At 35.7% G+C, this 18,622-nt stretch overlaps 1 pseudogene; it reads right to left on the bottom strand.

Annotated features, from left to right (window-relative positions):
• Positions 1 to 423: 423 nt before the first annotated feature.
• Positions 424 to 1,972, bottom strand: LOC143583300 (RING-H2 finger protein ATL13 pseudogene; annotated as a pseudogene).
• Between the last annotated feature and the right edge of the window lie 16,650 nt (positions 1,973 to 18,622).

Genomic DNA, 18,622 nt, shown 5'->3' with positions numbered 1-18,622 from the left:
TATGAACGCTACCACATGATGCCTGATTAACCTTCTGCCACTTTTAACGTTATTTTCACGAGATTAGTAAAATAACGTCAAAATTAGTATAATTTGACTTTTGTCCACCCAAAAGTTCACACGGTCTAAACTTTCACTTTCCATAAAAATCATCAACATCTCCACCCGGCCCATACCTTATTAGTTGGTATATTATGCACAAAGCACTTAATTAAGAAGGAAACATCTTTCTACTCTACAAGATATCAAAAGAAACCAATCTATGAAATTGCATGTATACATAGAAACTAGTATTTAAGTTGTCTTAATATTGATTTCTTTTTGTTTCATTTCTCTAAGCATGATCTAATCTTCCCTAACACTGGGGGCAAAAAAACCCTTAAAATATTGGTAAATATTGTACACTTAAAAGTGTAAAAAATTTTAAACGTTTGTTGAGGAAGAATGAATCGCCTTGATTTGTTGCCTACCCATAAGCCAAAGTAGAGTCCTCCTTGCAAAAGATGATGGATTTGATGCTTCAAGTGGAAATGAATCCGACCATGGACAAATGTGAATTTGTTGATCATCCTGCCACCTCCCAATACCCAATTCAGAATTAGCCCTCCGATTCGCCTTCGATTCATTCCAGTGTGCCGGAAAATGAAAAGAGAAAGACCCTCTTGTCGACGGCACAACGGTGGTAGCCATTGTCGAAGCAGGCTTCTCTTTCTGCCCCCTAAGCCAAATCTTGGACACCGAAATGCCCTCCCTCTTGCTTTTCCCAATTGCACTATCACCGTCAGCATCGCCAAAAACTTCAATTCCTTTAAAATCCCTCCTCGAATCGCCTCCACATTCCGACATCGCTGGGCGGTGACTTGAGGTGATTGGAAGAGTTGATTTCTTGCTAGCTTGTTTCTTTACTTGGGCCCTAATTGGTACTTGTAAAGATGAACTCTCATTCATCACATATTCAAAAGACCCCATTGAAAAACACCTCCTACCATCAATTGCTTGCTTCTCACCACTACCCTCACCATCACCACCACCTTCCACACTCTTGAACTTCCCAAGCTTAATAGTAACAACTTTCTCCTTATCCTCATCTTCTTTCACCATCTGATCACCTTTATCAAACTCAAACTCTACACTACTCAAATTTGAACTCACTCTTTCAATAGATGAACCATTTGGTTGATCAGAATTCACAATCTCTCTAGAAATCTCACCACTTCCAGACTCAAGCACAAGCACAATTGGTGAAAAGCAAGTGTTTGGAGTGAAATCAGAAAGCAAATTACTTCTACATAGAGGACAAGTGGAGTGAGACAATAGCCATGTATCAATGCAATCCATATGAAATGCATGGCTACATTTTGGCAATAACCTAAGTTTATCTTCACCTTCAAACTCACACAAACACACAGCACAATCAAAGGGATCTTTCACACCAATAATTGACTTGTAAGTGAAAACAGGCAGTGTGTCAATGAAAGACTGGTCAACACCTGAGTCATGGAGATGAAACAGTTGTTGTAACTGGCCTTGAAGTACACTCACACTATCAAACTCATCTGGATCTCTATTAACTGGCCTCATAAGGTATCTAACAAGAAGATGAAGCAACCCAGAAATGAAGAAGATGATGGCAAGAATTATGATGATGAGTAGAACACCTGGACTCACCTTATCATTTAGATTGAACCCATGTGACTTATGAGGTGGTGGTGGTGGGAGAATTGGTGGGGTGTAAAAGTAAGGTCTTTCATAGTTTGAAAGAAAGATTTTGTGATCCATGTATTGTTCTGGGAAGGAAGAGAAATATGAATATTTTGAATCTTGGATGTTTGTTTTCTGGAAATTAAGAGAACCTCATCTCTTAATTACATAAAGTGAAGAGCCCACAAAGGATTTTGATTTAATGGTTTCTGAGTTGCAAGCGTGTGTCAAAATAGAGCTCTACGTGTTTTGGGTGTGTGTGTGTGTGTGAGAGAGAGAGAGAGAGAGAGATGAAAATGGGAGTTTGTTAGAATTAAATCTGGAATCCAGCAAGCAAGATTTCAAAAATGGAGAGGAAGGTAAGTGCATTTATTGATGTGGAAAGCATTAGACTAAGGGCTTCTCTTTTATTGAAGAAGAAACATATGTTTTATTTCTTCTTCTTTTCTTTTTTTTTTTTTCCCAAACAGCAACTCAGATATGTTTTGTATTTTAATGATTTATATTTTAATGAAGAAAATACAAAACATTTGTGGTGTTTACATTGTGGGTCTAACTGTTGATTCAATAACCAAGAAAATAGAAGGAAATCTAGAAGGAATAAAGGAAGAATACTTGAGGCAAATTTTCTGTTAATTCTTAAAATCAAACGATTACAATTTAAAAGGAAACAAAAAGGAAAAGTCAAAGCTGTTCCTAACAATGCGGAAAATAAACGTTACTGGAGATGAGGGCATTCCCATGATCTCCTTTTTTTTATGCAAAAATCAAAATACTAAATCAAAGATAAGTTGCAACTAATTCCATTCATGCATGCACGTGCTTTATTCCCAGTTTGGCTTTTGAATGGCTCCGACCCGTCTCACTACTCCGACCCGTAACATAATCCTTAGTTCGTCCATACGTGCAAAGCCAGTCAATGAACAATTATTTGGTCCATACGTCGAACAATTATTTGGAGGCGTTATTATAGTGTTAAGCACAAAGTTATAGTTATTGTTGTGATTTTACTTTCATATACATTCATTTCAGGTAATTATTAAATTTACTAAAGACTGGAAAGCCTTAATAAGTTTCGTTGCGAGTTAGGAGTTACGAAGTTTATGCTCGTTCGAGACCAATTCAAATAGGCAGCGCCTAGACAGTGAAAAACTATTCACATACCAAAATTACATGCAAAGCCGGTCGATGTTTGGTTCCCGTCAATTAAAGTTTCACCTGTCAATTAATGCACTCCTCCATAATAATGTGCGGTTTCAACAAATCGATTTGATGGTTTTCTCCTTATATATAAAAACGTTGCCATTAGTATATTATGGGTTAGACACTTTAGCACATTGGCGGTTACGAGTTCTTAACTTTCGAATATCCAATTGAGATTTTGAATAACTTATCTGAATACTTTATTTTGAAAGTTATTTCAGAATTAATAAAAGATAGATCAATCATATGCAGTGAAATCCCATTAATTATAATAAATTGTTATTAATAAAAGATATATTATTTAAACGTATTTCTTAGAATTTGCATCTTAATAATTATATAAAAAAATTGTGACGGAAAAACTAAGGTTGTTTAAAAAACTTACTGCTCATAACTTGCTCGATAAAAGCTCGAGTAAAACCAGCTAAAAAGCTTGATTTGAAACAACGTGAGCCGAGCTGGCTCATTTTTGTAATCGATCCAGCCGAGCTCGACCCAAGCTCGGCTCAGGTCATGGCTCGTCTTGTCAGCTCAACCTTAGATTCGTTAACGTCAAGATCGAGCTCGAGCCTAGCCAAGCTAGCTCGTTTAATTTCGAGCTCAAGTTTGAACCCACTTTTGTTCGATTTGTGAACAGCCTGAAGGAAAATAAATCAACTCTGCCACTCATTTGGGTTTATGTTGTAGTAATTATTCACACAATTATATTAATCATAATAAAATCTTGTCACATAAAGCAAACTTGATCAAAAATGTTTAAATTAACGAATTTTAAAAAACATTTACACGCCACAATTTTAAAATAAAACAACGGCACGAAGTTTAAATAATACTAGACAACAAGTTTTATAAGATGAAAATGGACATTATAGAAAGGCGTTGCAGAGTTTCCGTTTTCAACAATTACAAAGCTTTTAAGTTGACTTCAAGATAGAAGCATTGCACATCTCTATGCACATTTAATACAACATTAATTATTGTAATTATCACAAACATTATTTTCTGTACATAAATTTAAAATTAATTATTTCTTAATAAATTTAATGTCTGAAACGGACTTATATAGTTCAATAAAATGGATAATACTTCTTTTATTTACTTACATGTAATATTTGTTTTCTACATCAAATTCCATCTTTGTCTTACAATTACAAAAAAAATTGAAACTACAATCTCATATTTGTAAGATAAGATGCCATATTACCAGACCCAATAATCATAAGTAAATTGTCGTGTAATTAACACATAAAATTAAATATTTCAAACTTTAAGAAATTACTTCTCATATAAAAATAAAAAATATATCAAATGAAAGTTTTTACAAATTGCCAGGTCAGAAACTCGTATATTTAAAAAAGGAAAAAAAAGGGTAAAGAGATATCGAACATGCACATAATAAGTAATTTACTTATTTAATAGTTACGAATATAATAGGTTATATACATAGCATTTAAATAATAAACTTTTAGGAATATATGAAACAAATAAATCTTGAAATCTGATTACCTTTTTCTAACGGATTACATCCCGTGTAAGGTTATATGAGACCCTATACCCCGTATAGTCGTATAGTCCTATACGGAACATATAGACGGTGTTTGGTGTTCTTAACGTTAGGACCCTTTTCTAATCCTAGTCACCTTTCTTGTAGTAGTTTCTATTCCTTGTACTTTTTTTTTTTTTAACTCTTTTGGGTATAGCCTATGGTCAGGACAAAGAAGGGCATGGGGTCAAACTTTAGAGGTTAGCCAGAAGTCAAACTACCTAGGGGCAAAGTAGGTGATAAGAAAAACTAACTTTTGAAAATGGGGTCGACTTTGGTATAGAAAATATAGTAAGACAAAAAATAAGTCAAATAATAGGATACGAGGAAACATTGACAAAATTAATAAAATGCATTTCTTCTTAAATTAATATTTAAATTTTTTATTATATAGAAACAGAAGGCAAGCGGGCAACAAGTTGCGCCGCTACCTTCTTTTGAATTGTAAAACTCAATCTTTTAAAAACTACATTTGCTGATATTGGAGTCATAACATTACTATGCATGAACCGTTGAACACGGGTAAGTAACTCCACAGCTTCAGGCGCGAGAAAACCGAAAGTGTCAAAAACAAAAGGAATAAATACATGTTGATTGTCAAGACACGACTTCTCATGTTTTGTCACCTTGCCTGAAGCAGCTTTTAAAGCAGTTTGACCGACTATGAAACCACTACTCCCTAAGCCCACCAGAGGGGAAACCCCTGTTAAATCCGCACACACATGTTTTTCTCCTATCCATCAAACACCAAAATGTCAGCCGGTCGAAGAAATGATCTTCCCTCCGACGGGTCAGGTCAGGAAATTCACAGGCGCTTCTTTGTTAACAGAAATTCCGGCCCACCTGAATGTATCAAAGAGCACATCCCTAACCAGATCGTGTCGGTATTTAAAGCCCGGGAGCTCTTTACAATGCACCGCGTGCTCCCCATATGAGTCTAAACACGTCTTACGACAAACAAGACATATCTCATCAATCAGGAAAAGAGGAATCAAGACGGGATACTTAAGGATAGTATGATACTCTACTAGAGACATATGCTAGCCTAACCCATCTATAGGGATAGCAAGAAGAAAACCTTGAGCATGTAGTTCTCGTAGGCACTCAAAAACTGCTTTTTATCTACTTGTCATGTCAAAGTATGACCTCCATGTCGTGAATAATTTTACTAAAAAGAGCACCCCCCAATGCATGTTGGGCTTTAGAGGGAGGGGGTCTCTTTATTAGTGAAACTGCTAAAATCGATGCTTGGAATCATATCATGAAGAAAAGCCAAAGCACAAGAATAGTCAGAATTCATCCCACATATATCACTGTCTCGCAAAATGTGATCCTGAAGCACCCACGATTGGGCTCTCGAGGCCACAAATGCATAGGAGGAAGCCTCTACTGCCGAATACAACCCCAAACTACCATTCTTAATAGGTAATGAAGCAAGTCGCCATTGGAGGTCTCCAAAGAAAGGACCTCCACAAACTACAATGTCATCGATCGCCTCACGCAATCCCTTGTCAAAGAGCAATGATGCCTCGTTCATGTGTACAGGTTGGCATGTTCTCAAACTGAATAAAAGTTTAGCAATACCCATACATGATCGAAGCAAAAGTAACTCACTCTGCAGGTCACCAAGTTTTGGGAGAAGACGCATCAATAGCATTAGTAGCTCTCTTCGTTGCCAACCCCTAATAAACCCGACGTCTTTACTAGCAGCTCCCCCAAGAAGCTTCACCCTAATAACGGTCTCCCGATGTCAGGAGGAATAAACCGTCACGAGACTTCGTACCATCACAAGAAGGCAAAAATAGCTCAGTTTTCTTAATATTCAGTTCAAGACCCAAAGTTGGACCCACCACCTTAATGATATCCAACACTTTAGCCACCTCCATTGAATCTCCAATGACCGTCCCATCATCAAAATACAAAGCATGAGGAAAAGGCTTGCAATTGTCTCGAATCTGATGTACGGGTGTAAAACAAGGGCAAAAAGAAGTGGTCCGAATAGGTCTCCTTGTGGAACCCCCGTGGTGGACCAAATATGATCATCCCCAAGATATAGTCTTGATGTTTGCCCATATAAAAATTCCACCCACAAAGAAATAGAAGGGCATCTAATCCTTACCTCATGAAGTAAAGTTGATCTATCCATCATATTAAATGCATTAGAAAAATCAACTGTAAGCATTGCTAGAGATCCATTAGTGTGGTGCTCGCTCAATACCTTGTTGGCACTATGTAATATGGCCTCCACACCAACTCCAAACTAGAAATCATTAAGGTATTTGGTCATTTCTTTGCCAACACCTTTCATAGCAACCTTATAAACCAAAAGTCTCCATATAGTACCTACTGCAATAGGTCGAATCCTGTTATCGGGTTTAAAAGTAGTGTAAGAGGAGCAGACGCGGCAAACTCTGCCAAGGTAGACGGATATCTCCCTCCTAACCATAAATTAACCACTGCAGTGATAGCATATATGAGGTAAGTGGCAATAGCCGACCCTTCTCCACAAAGAGTGTCTAAAATATGTTGCACCCTCAAACCGTCCCTCCCACACGAAGTTCCTTTAGGAAACGATTTAATGCAACCAAGGACACTAGCAACATCCGCCACAAGAGGAGGCTCGAAATAAGTCATGTTCTGCATGTACGGGTGTTTAGCCTCTAAAGCCTTTGTGGTATCAAAATTGTAGGGTGCAACACCGGATGAGTATAACGCCTTTACTGCAGTAGTAAAGTGACCATCTGCAACTTTCCGAAGACAATGTTTAAGATGATAAAATTCTTCGTTACGAAAGAATATAATATAGAGATTATGGATGAGTAAATGGTACCGGGTACCAGTACAGAAACAAGTATTTGAATCGGTATCAAGTTTTTAATAAAATCAAGATTAGGAAATTCAGGGTTATCACCAACATTTACCGAATTTTTGTCTTTGGTACCGGTACCAACCCAAGCTTTTAAGGTACCGGTGGCGATACCAAATTTTTGAAAAATTCAGGATCAAGGTATTCGAGATTGGTATTGGTCAGTAACACTCATCCCTAATATAAATTTACAAGTAAATTGTCACACCTAAGGCGGAAATGCCGGGGCGTGATCCGATTACTCACAGCTCGAAGATACTATCATGAATATAAGTGACAATATCTAATTAATTATTTTATTCAAAGTATACACACATTATTCAATTACAACAAACAATTTAAATACATGAATATAAACTCAAATAATGATTATCTTGATTATATCCTAAGGTCTTGTCTACGTGTCCAAACTTCAATCTTCAATACAATCAACCTGCATATACGTAGAAAACAGAGTTTGTCAACATAAAGTTGAGTGAGAATATCATCAATTTTGCATGTCAATATAAATAAGCATAACTTGATAAAAGCGGTAAATATAATCAAACCATAAACAAGTATGTAGACCGTTGCCAAGCGAATCGAGCGTTGGTCAATAGCATGAGAACCCAAAACATGGGAGAATGATGGACCCCTCAGAATATACGAATGAATGAATATTAACACAAGTAAGCATGTAACACATATATTTGATTAAGTCACTCACAATTACACGTATGCATTTGTTTTACATATCTATAGTATAAAATACGGATAGGTACACATATGTCCCCAAAAAGTTTAGAAAAGTTGGTAAAATAGGGGAACGATAAACTCACCTTAGATTAATGACAAACGAATATAAACACATTAAGCGACTCGTCCACTACATGTCAAACGATATAAATAATTCAGAATCTGAGATTTTAGGATATGATAATATAAATAACAACGAACTCGTTGCCACTGGAGTAAATCTAAATGGACGTTTAGAATTCAAGTTATGTTTGTTTTGAGATTTAAGCGAGCTGGTACTGACCAGAATCCGAACAGCGAGTCGGAAGTTGGTTTTTGGTTAGTAGCCTTAAAATTTTGTTACGAGAATAAAAGTATTCTAGACTGAACACTGAATCCGACCAGAAGTATGAGAAAACGTTAACTCAAACTAGTTGACTATTTTGTCCTGTAACGAGTTTTAAACGATTTGACCAGTCAACACCCTTCAACCACCAAAATTGATTGAAGGTTACTGACTAGGGAATATATATGAATGATTTCTATGTTTACAGCTTACCCGAAAAGTGAAAGAATCAACAAAAACAATGAGTCAAAGGTCGGTGCATAAGCAAAGTCAACCGAATAAGCGTGTATCTTCAACAATAACGCAAAAACCGAAGTCTATTAAGAAAGAAAGAAGGTAGGACGGCTAGAGGATCTTCTCTAGGGTTCATGTAAAGTTTTGTGGTAGGAAATTATGATGCGTTTATATAGAGTTTACAAAAACGAACCATATTTAGTATATTTACTCGTTTAGGAAACCGAATAGGAGTTTAATGATCAAATCGATGAAATAAGCCAAAAGATTTTGTGATTGATCAGTAATCTAAGGGTATGGACTTGTATTTTAGTTAATATCATTTTCTTGGATCTTAATTCACTCATTTATACCTAAAATAAGTGATTTACATGCTAAAAACAAATTAGGAAACAAAATAAGCTATTTAATGAGAAAATCTGGTACAATAACTAACAAAATTTGGCTTGGACACCAAGAAAACGAAATTGGATCAGCTATAACATTTCTTGGAGTTTAAGTTTTGTTAATTTAATCGAAAATAGAAAAGAATTGGCAAAATTAGTCCATGTAGTTTCCGAAAATGCGATTTTTAGCCGTTTCAAGCGATTTTAAAGGTTTCTAAGGATTATTTGGCAAATTGAAATTTATGGAATTATAAAATAAGTTAAACCAAGTTAAATGCAGGTTTTAATCAGTTCAAAAGATCTGAATTATATTCTCGAATTGGTTTAAACAAATACGAAAAATCCGAGATGTTACATAAATAGTGTTTTGTTGTCTATTTAGCCTTGCATGCTTAATTAATCCATGAAAACTACTATGGTGTGTTAGCTAGTGTGTACAAATTAAAACTACATCATTTCAAATAGGCAAATACTAACTAGCTAGCTTTTTTTTTTAAATTTTACTCTCAAGATTATGTTACAAATTACGTTTTACATTCTAAATAAATTACAAATTACGTTTTACATTCTAAATAAAGTGTAAATGATAATTAACAACTGTGTCAACAATCAAAATCAAAACATTTTAGAGTGTGGAAACAAAATTGTGGCAACCATTTTGTCGTTTGAATCTAGTTAACTATACTTCAGCTTCTTTATTAATGCGGTTCATTTAGTATATTGGTTATTGTTTAAGATCTAGATCACATAGGGAAAAATGGGTTTGATCGTTTGATACATGATTTTAATTAAAATATCTGAAAAGCCCAAATCTCAAGTAGTTTTCGTTAGATTTACTAACAAGACATAGTTCTCAAATCAGGGAATTCCATTAAATCATATGCAACGGAAATATAGAAAGTCATAAAACATTTAAACATCATGCATTATCTTTAACATAAACATTAGTAAACATTAAATTCTAGAGGGATATCCGGTCTTGGTTCAAGATAGCCTGTTGTGGCTCCCTATCTAACATCATAAACGCATATGCAACTAACCTAATGAGCATACTAAAAAGTCAGGTATTATGAGTGAATTCTAGTTAACTTCATAACATAACATAAAAACTAACTTCATATCGGTACAAAATATATCGTATATATCAAATTGTAACATCATAATATGCGTGACGTAACGTCATCATGTAGTGTGCATGTTTATCGTATCATTCAACGACTATGCTGAAAACAAAATACAAATGCAACTCTTTTACTTCTTTCTTTGGACTCCAAGGTAGCGTCTGAGCACTTACGATATTTCCATAATACTTTAACTTGTCTGATAACTTTTGTTACACAATCTCTTTTATTTTATGGTCGATGATTGCCACTGGTTATTCAATGTAGTTTAGTCTATTATCCACCTCGATATCTTTTAACGGAACGTGGGCCATATCATCAACTAGATACTTTCCCAGATGTGACACATGATAGGTTGGGTGGATTCCATTTAGTTCTTATGGTAGTTCCAATTTTGGCCACCTCACCTAGTCGTGCCATAATCTCAAATTATTCAATGAATCTCGAACTTAAGTTTACCCACTCACAAAACCGGATTTTCTTTCCAATGAAATACTTTCTACATTACCTTATCACCCACACTATCAATCGGTCTATGCCACTTACCGACATAAGACTTTTTTTTGTCTATCTTAAGAAGCTTTCATATGGGCTTTGATCGGATAGAACTTGCTCGAGTTAGATTTAACAAACTTTAAATTTCCCAATTCATTTTGACCAATTTCATACCAACAGACAGAAGGTCCACAACGCCTCCCATAGAGCATTTTGTACAGGGGCATTCCAATGCTCGTGTGATAGCTATAAGAAAATTATGCCAACGATAGCTGTTGTTTGATGGTAATATGCAATGCTAATATTTAATCTTTACATGAAATATTTTCCAAAACCTTGATCTGAACCCGGTATAATGGTCAGATACTATCATCAATGGTACACCATGTCAAACTACTACCTCATTAATAAATGTCTTGACTAATTTTTCAAAAGTAAAAACTCTCATGTAGCGGGTAAGCAGTGATCACTTTTCATTAAATGGTGCGTAATCACCTAAATGGTGTTATATTGCTTAGCTGCATAAGATAGCTTAGTTATTTTGTCAATGTTGATGTGTTCCCATTTTCATTCAAGTTTTTCCAGTGGTTGAACTTTGCTATAGGACTTCTGATGTTCTGTCTTGACCTAAAGACAAGTTAAACACTTGCTCACATACCGAATAACATCATGCTTCATAGCACACCATCAGCGATCCTTCTTAAGATCCTAGTATATTTTTGTCTTCCCATGATGAATGGAAGAACGGATTATGACAACCGCCAGTTTTCATGTCAATATTCGTATATGCCCTAAACGTGTTTTTATTTCATGATGTCATATTTTGGCTTAATTTGCATAAAGCAAGTCATACAATATCTAACAATAACATGCATGGCGATATATTACCAATTTACATGCACAAATGACCCGACCAATAAGACGTTGAAAACATATAGGGAAACCCAAAATGAAGTCCAATTGACACATAAGTCTCAATCAATATGTTACAAGCTCAAATCTCATACTATGATGTCAAATACATGACGATGGCTCATATGCTCATACTTGCATGACCATACATTAAAACACCATATACACACGAGTAAACATACGTAAAACCTGAGTGGACCTTACGTAAAATACGGTAGTACTAGTTAAGTAAACACATGATACTAAACCTAGTTATTATTCAACCTACACAAGCTTATAACACAAAACTATTATATCTTTAAACACTTAACCAAATATAACCCTAACTAAACCTAACTAGCTAGAGGCTAGGCAGCATAACATAAACAAAGTAAACCCAAACCAAACCACCCACCCCATTCCATTCTCATGGCCATATTAGCCCCCCCCCCCCCCCAACCTACTCTTGTCTGCTCAACTAACAACTCCCAACATGTTTGTCTCTTAAAGCACAACACACTCCAACCTTATCACAACACTCCTCATGCATTTAAAAGTCACAAACACTCTCTCCTTGCTCCTTGAACCGTCCACCATCCATTTCCCCCATCCATCATCTATTTTCAAGGGTAATCTTCAAGGTTACAAGAGTCAAAACTCAAGAACAACAAGTCAAGCTAGAGATGATGATTCAAGTCCAAGGAAGCTAGGTGTTGCTTGGAAGCTCAAGTTTTCTCTTATTTTCTTGTTATTATATCCTCTAACTTCATCCCAAGTGAGTTCTATGTTCAAAACCTTCATACTCTTTGTTTAAAAGACAAGTTTAGAACTTGTATGAAGAACCACCTCAAAGTGTTGGTTAAAAGATAGATGAACCTAAACTAGCCACTAAATCCATATTTTAAAAAAAAAAATCTGATAAATAAGGCTCTAACATGTTAAATATTTTCAACAAAACTAATCTTACAAAACATAAGCTTTTTGTACAAGATGTTTAGTAAAAGAGACACATTTCTTGAAAACTTCCACATATGATCATACATCAAAACTTGTGTTGTGGTAAACTAGCAAAAGTGGCATGTTCATCCTCTTTAATAATGTAATATTAATCAACTTATGTTAGTTATGATATAAACAAACTTCTATTAATAAAGATATAACCAACCACCAATGAAAAACAATATCTAGAAACTATATGTAAGACAAGATAAAAACTATGGACAAGAATCAAGATATGAACACATTGAACATTATTCAGTTGTAAAAGTGAGGCATATGGGCATTTAGATCCAAAACATGTTAAAAATAATATTAAACATCTTAATAAATCATTAACCAACGGATAAACCACTACACACCTAGGAAATATGCAAAAATGACTCAAAAGTACAATTATATGTAGATAGTAAGCTGACAGTGTACATAACCGGGTTTCAAAATGCCATGAATCAGTCAATACTTAACCAAAATGCATAATTCTTGAGTCTAAAATATACCATGTCGAGTCTAGTTTCCAACCCAATCGGCTTTATGCAATTTGGATGAGTTTTGATACCCGAAAAAGACTTTACAAAAATATGTGGCAAAACTGTCAGTTTGTTAAAAGATTTGAGACTTACTCAAGGACCCATAAGTCAGTCATATTAAGTCCAAATGACATGATTCCTTTTGCAAAAGGTACCTTTATGTCTTAGGTTTAAAATTTGTACACACACTCTTCATGAAAATAAGATTAGGTTAGTCAAATAATGGTTTTCCCCACAGACTATCAATAAATTTTGTTGTACTAGCCTTGTCTACTAATAAATATGTTTGGACCCCTTAAACACCTCCAAAAATTATGTGTCATAGTTTTCTAGAAACATAAAGCATATGAGAGTATGTGATAAAAATTTCCAGTCAAAACAAGGTCGTTTGATACAAGATAACCTAGTCATTTCACACCCCAAAATTGCTAAAGAATCAGTCAAGAAGTGAACATCATATAAAGTGTTAGATACTAGTGCTAAGTCACCAAATCTTAATATAAGGCTTGTGTGAGAACTTACGGACTAATAATGTCATTATGAATATATAACCTTATATATATATATATATATATATATATATATATATATATATATATATATATATGGGAGATTTCAAATAAGAACCCCTTTAAGTTTTAAGAACTCGAAAGAACTCAGTGTAACGATTTTTTTTTTCGAATTTTTTTTACACATGCGTAATATATGTAAGTTACATACACGTAAAAAAATTATAGAATTTTTTACACACCGAGTCGACTTTTTACACATGTGTAACGGACGTAAAAGTTAGTGTAACCACTTACATATTTATTCTCTCTCCTACTTTGATTTTTTTGCCAGATTTAATCTCAACCACATATTCCAATTCATTTAATTAAATGTGTGGTCTAAAATGGGAATTCTTAAGTTCTTACAACTCAACACGGTTCTCAAAATATCCTTCCCCTATATATATATATATATATATATATATGGATCCCTACGTCGTTACATTCCATTTAGGATTAGGATTAGGAATAGGTGTAATCGGACCTGCTTTTTACCTATCTCTCGTTATTTGGGACCCTATTCACCTATTTGGGCTTCTATTGAATCGAGAAATAGGTTTGATTGTCTATCTTTTTGATATATTGGATATCTATATAAGATAAGGCATTCTCCGGATAATTCAAATCGAAGCAATTGGATGTCCAATTCGGGCCTATATGACATGACCGATCAATAGAAAAACTCCAACACTCCACTATTCCATACATCACACTTGATAGATATCATATTCATGAAATACGATTCACTTTCAAGATGCCTTGGTGGTGAAATGGTAGACATGCGAGACTCAAAATCTCGTGCTAAAGAGCGTGGAGGTTCGAGTCCTCTTCCAGACATAATATTGAGAATGCTAATTCAATGAGCAATTCAATAAGAGAGCTCGGATAGCAATACCGATTCGATCCGAGCTTTGTTGGAATAAGTTCGACAGCGGATCACGAAATCTTGGTCATCTTCTCTATCTAATGAATGGGGAGTCTGCTTTCAAATTTCAAATCGTCCACTCTGCACCCACCCCTCGAGTATATGCTTCAACGGGAATCCCACAAGGGTAGATTATAAACCTCTAGTAAAATGACCGCCCGTAACCCAATAGTCCGTTTTAGGGATTGGCGACTTACCCATTCAGTGACTTTGGCACTGGACGTTCACCAAACGGGTACTATCGGGTTGGGTGAATTCAATAATAGACGCCTGTTGGCATTCCAGCCTTCCTTCGCCTTTCGTGGCCACATATCTTTCCGGCTAAGGAATGGGAAATTCTTCTCCTGTTCCATGAATCCAATTTGCATTTCATCCGGGAAAAGCCATCTTTTTCTCAACAATGCCTTTGTCATTTGATCCAATAGTGTTCCGTTAGATAGGAATAGATTTGATAAATACTGATAACTCTCGGATAGAGTATTAGAACGGAAAGATCCATTAGATAATGAACGATTGGTTCTAAGTCATATCTGGCGATTTATCAACAATTCGAAGTGCTTTTCTTGCGTCTTCTTGATAAACCAGCGTTTATAAAGAGATGTAGGAGGATTTTTTTGGGGAGTAAGAAGCCCCTTTGACATCTCTTCATGTGCAAATAATTCTCGATGTGAAAACACAGAGACAAAGGGCTGAGCTTTGAATAGGAAAAAGAGTGGATCTACAGGGTCCCAAATGAATTGGATTATTCGAAAAAGGCCTTGTTCTTTGGAAGATCCATCTCGTGTATGGTACTCCACGGTTCCACTCTGCAAGAACTCCGAATCATTCTCTTGAAGCTCATTCTGCAAGAACTCCGAATCATTCTCTTGAAGCTCATCCTCTTCATCATAACGCTTGCCCCGAAATGACCTGGACCAATAGGGAAATCCCAATTCATTGGGCCTTTCGATACAATCAAATAGAAAGCCCCAAGGGCGCCATATTCTAGGAGCCCAAACTATGTGATTAAATAAATCCTCCTCTATATGTTGCCGGTCGAGGGCTCCTTCTCATTCCCCCTCTTCAAACTCCGATTCGTCTTTTTCATAGAGAAATCTCTGATCAAGGATAGAACAAGATCCTTTTTGCATCATATCTAAGGGATTCTTTGGTTCGGGTCGAAGAAGCAATGTCACTCGATCCTTATCAAACTGACTGCATGTCTGTGAGGATCCCACCAGAGCGCCTTCCACTTCTAATAGGCCACGAACTAGACCAGAATCATTCTCAACGAGTCCATAAGGAGTGATCCCATTTTTTTCATCGGGTCCGGGTAGAGACCAAAGATCTTGAGTGACCGGTCCGGCAGAACAACTCATAAGATAAAGAAGTATCGTTAATTTCTTCATGCTCGTTCCAAGTTCGAAGTAACAATTGTACAAATAAGAATCCACTTCGTTACATGATTTCTTTTTCATATAGATAGATATAGGATCTATGGAGCAATTACTTAAAAGTACATTTTGTGCTACAGCCCTTCCTATCTGATAGAAAAGGATCCCATGATCCTGGACCGATCTTACCTGGGATCGCAAATCCCAAATTCGTCTATGAAGAGCATATCTAATTGTATTAGTATCTATAATTGATTTCTTCTGTGTAATACTAATCGATAGGGCCTCATTGGTAAGTGCTACAAGATCTCGTGCATTGGAACCCATGGTTATGGACCCGAATCCATTAGTATGGAACATTTTCTTTTCCAAGTGAAATCCCCTAGTATATGAAAAAGTGAAAAAGTGCTTTCGTTATTGTGGAAGAAGAAGCCTTCGTATCTTAATGCACGTATTTAATTTATTCGGAGCTATTAGAGCAGGATCCACTTTTTGGGGAATATGAGCCGAAGCAATAACAAGAATATTTCTAGTTTCATAATCCCTTTAGAGAAGGTTCACTAACCTAGGGAGAAGTCATTTGACTTATTCACATCCAGATCATGAATGTTTGGAATCCATATTATGCAAGGAGACATTGCTTTTGCTAATTCAAAATGAATGGTGATATAAAGTAGGTCTTCATCTTCAGGCATCATATTCATATTTAGCGCAAACCTCTATATATATATAGGGGAGATTTCAAATAAGAACCCCTTTGAGTTTTAAGAACTCGAAATAACTCAGTGTAATGATTTTTTTTCGAATTTTTTCTACACATGCGTAAATATGTAAGTTACATACACGTAAAAAAATTACAAAATTTTTTACGCACAGAGTCGACTTTTTACACATGTGTAACGGACGTAAAAGTTAGTGTAACCACTTATATCTTTATTCTCTCTCATACTTTGACTTTTTTGCCAGATTTAATCTCAACCACATATTCCATTTCATTTAATTAAATGTGTGGCATAGGATTGAGTTTTTAAGTTCTTATAACTCAACATGGTTCTCAAAAAATCTCTCCCTTACACACACACACACACACACACACACACACACACACATATATATAGACCCAAAACTTAAACATAGGATAAAACACAAAAATAAATCACCAACGGTTCATCGGGATATACATTAATAACAAACGCATACACCATCAAGCCTAACATGTTGGGTGGACTTTATACAAGATCAACTTGGAAGTTGATATTATACTATGGGATTCTAACTAACCGTAACTGATTGGGTCGCGGTTAGAAGAAGTCTCACGCTTGTTTCGATATTCACTAACTATTTCGCGCAAAAACTCAAAGGTGAGTTTCACGGCCACTGTACTTTCAAACGATTTATAAAATGGGGTAGAAACATACGAATACTGGTTTGTATACGTTAATGAGAAACAATACCCGACCTTTATATTTGCATGAGTTGTCTCTTGGATATGAAAGCTCCTTTTATCACTTATTAATAATCATTGGCTTGTATTAGCCTAAGATTATGTGAATAAAACTATTAGGATTGACCCCCCGGTCATAGTTAGTCGTGTTAACTACCGATCCGCATGGTTGAATGACTGCATAGTGTCTACTCGCTTGCTCGTGAGGTACGAGTGAGGGGTGATGCACCCGTGTCTTGGTTTGGTTATGCCTCATGTAGTTCATAATTATTGTATTCTTTGTTAGCTTACGATGGGCCAAACGATTACTTGTTTATATTTAACGTATACATGAAACGCTTTAGAATGAAAAGGTTTTACAAACTTTAAAATGCTAAAATCTGTGAACTCACCAACATTACATTAACATTTTATAGTATGTTTTTCAGGTACTTAAAGCACAAATGCTTAAGTGGAAAGCGTCCTAGGATAACATGCACATAAGTGTCGGATGCACATTTTGGAGGATTTTACTTGTATAACCCAAGTCATGGCTCATATAGGAAAAATCTTAAAAACAGTGTCTTTTAATAAATGTTTTGAGACTTAAATATTGATTTTGGGAAGCAAACTCTGAATTTTAACTATGTATCCAATTTGTGTGTTGTGTTTGCGATAATCATATCCTTTGACAACCATGTTCGTCGCCCCTCGTGATTTCGCCATTGCGGGGTGTGACACGGATCATATGTACCTCAGCCATCACTTTTTCCCTTTGTTTCCAATAACGAGGTACCCATATTTAGCCATTATGCGTCTTAACACCATGAGAATTCTCCATTAAACTCTCTCGTTGACCAACTCTTCTTTCTTGTTTTTACATTTCCGTCCCCTAAGACCTCCGACTGAGCCTTTCTTATATGTTTATTGCTTTCGATGTTAGCACTAACTTGTAGGCTTTAACCTTAGCGAGAACTTAATCGTCTTTTCGGTCTAATGTGTCGGCGGCCACATTAATTCTTCGAGCAAGTTCTCTTGGGCAGTCTCTTGGTCAAACTATATCCCCTTACGGGTCAACTTGGTTACTGGCGAGGCTATTTTCGAGAAGTTCTTATGGAGCCTCCGATAGTAGCCGGCCATTCCAAAAAACAGAAGCTTCGTGTTTATTTAATTAAAAGCTCTGTTTAGAATACATGCCTAATCAAACTCGTATAAATAAAGACCTGCTTTGAACTCGATTAATTAGTTTTAAGGTTAAGGTTCCTAAGTATTTATTTACCTGGCATTCTCTTTCTACATTCTTAATTAGTTGAGTTAAAAGCCC

Source organism: Bidens hawaiensis, unplaced genomic scaffold (genome assembly GCF_021521415.1).
Source record: "Bidens hawaiensis isolate Kalapana, Puna unplaced genomic scaffold, B.hawaiensis_p1.1 tig00032355_1, whole genome shotgun sequence".
In the NCBI taxonomy this organism is placed as follows: domain Eukaryota; kingdom Viridiplantae; phylum Streptophyta; class Magnoliopsida; order Asterales; family Asteraceae; genus Bidens; species Bidens hawaiensis.
This window is presented reverse-complemented; position numbering and strand designations above follow the sequence as displayed.